Consider the following 1,924-nt stretch of genomic DNA (forward strand, 5'->3'; position numbering starts at 1 on the left):
CTGTCTGAATTTGAATATGATGAGAGAAAGACATTCAACTAATGTGTCGCAACCCACGCAAAATTACACGTGAACGTCTACTTCGCATTCATTACTCGCAATCTTGTGGCCGGACAAACAGAATCTCAGAGGAATTTACGCCAGAGAAATCTCTGCAAATAATCTCTATATTGGATGACAATTACAGCGCCCATTAGAAAGTAACGAGTGAGAAAAATAACTAATCTAGTAATTCTACTTTAGACGCCTGCACTACTCAGAAAATTGGTTCTGATAAGATAGGATTCCACACAGTTGGTTGGCCATAAGAGAGTGATCTTAATTTCACTCATTGATCTTGGTCTGCAGGCATCCCTACATTTGAAGGGTACACGCTCGTGCTACTTAGTCGATTCTGATTGCAGGTGGGCCTAAAAGTCACTCTTCGAAGCATCTTGTATATGGAACAAAAGACGACAGTGGACCATATCACTGTTATACACCATGACCATCTTATCACAAGAAATCTCTGCTTCTGCTCATTAGATCCTAACTTTCAGTTCTTATATATACGAAATGTATGCCTTTTTTCCAAATCAAATCTTGTGCAAGCTTCTCGTTAGTACTCTATTTTAAGCAAGAGGTTTGAATTTGATTTTGTATCGTCCAGTCTCATCTAATCTATGGCAATGGCAAGAAGATTGAGAAACCCTCATGTTCTTCTTTTGAAGCAGCTAATCAGAGTGCTTTGCAAGATTGCAAAGGGCTATAAGGCTACCAGATATGCCGTTTCTCCAGAGAAAACTGGGTACTTCATGATGGAGGGTGAGGCCCTGGGCACCTCATGCAGTGCTCTGCCCACAGATGTTCCCAAGGGACACTGTGCAGTGTATGTTGGAAAGGAACGAAGGAGGTTTATTATTCCGGCCACTTATTTAAATCATCCTGTGTTCCGGGCATTGTTACAGAAGGCCGAAGAGGAGTATGGGTTTGGTCACCAAATGGGGCTCACCCTCCCTTGTGACGAAGTTGCTTTCGAATATCTGACGTCCATGTTTGGAAAAATGGATTACAGAGTACCTACAAATTCGAAGCTGGATGAAATCATTGATTTCCAAAAGGCCATGGACTGCGCATGCTAGACTGTACAGAGTTACGCAATTTATCGTTGCGGTACACTCCTTTAACACGAGTGTAGCTTATATCCTCCGTAATATTTGGATGAAACCTGAATAAAATCTTTCGGGTTTCAGCAATCTCAGGATGCATGGTAGCAGAGCCTTTTCTGTGAAGATCCAGCCACTTCAGCCGGAGTTAATTTCCAGGAAAAAGAATCATATACGATAAACAACAGTTAGTGGGCCTAAATTTTTCCATAGCATCCATGGTTAAATTAGAACCCGTTATTGAAGGCTCACGAGATAATTTTCTGTCCCTCCGAAATGTATATACCTTTTAAGGAAGATTAATGATATCGGAAGCCCTTACTGACAGCGGTTGGGATTGAATTTCTTCTCTCTACAGTGTCCTTTTTTTGTGAGAATATTAAAGGTTTGCAAGATATACGATTTGCTGTTTTACTTATGACTTTCTCTATTCTGTTGTCGCATCAGACTTCATTCGAGTTATCATCAAGATCTAGCTTGTCTTTCAGCTTTGATGATCATGTCGTTAGAGTTAAGTTGCAGCGTCTGTCATGAACTTCAATTGGCTGTGATGTCTACGTAATATGAATGCAGTCTTGTTGGACATGAGCCTATTAAGCTAAATTATTTTATATTTAAATATAGGTTTATTAGTGATAGGTTTTAAATATAAATTATTATTATTTATATTTATTTTAATGCTAAATATATTTTGTGATTTTGTTTGTAAATTTATTGATAAATAGAATTTACCGTATAACCAATTGAATTTATGTAATTATTATTTTTTTTTTCATTTT

The 1,924-nt window shown here is 38.1% G+C and overlaps 1 pseudogene; it reads left to right on the forward strand.

The window, feature by feature from the left end:
- Positions 1–519: 519 nt before the first annotated feature.
- On the forward strand, positions 520–1,487 carry LOC149212862 (protein SMALL AUXIN UP-REGULATED RNA 51 pseudogene; annotated as a pseudogene).
- Positions 1,488–1,924: the final 437 nt, after the last annotated feature.

Source organism: Pinus tabuliformis, chromosome 1_1, assembly GCF_031772625.1.
Source record: "Pinus tabuliformis cultivar Carrire ecotype Pingquan chromosome 1_1, CPIR1, whole genome shotgun sequence".
NCBI classification, from domain to species: domain Eukaryota; kingdom Viridiplantae; phylum Streptophyta; class Pinopsida; order Pinales; family Pinaceae; genus Pinus; species Pinus tabuliformis.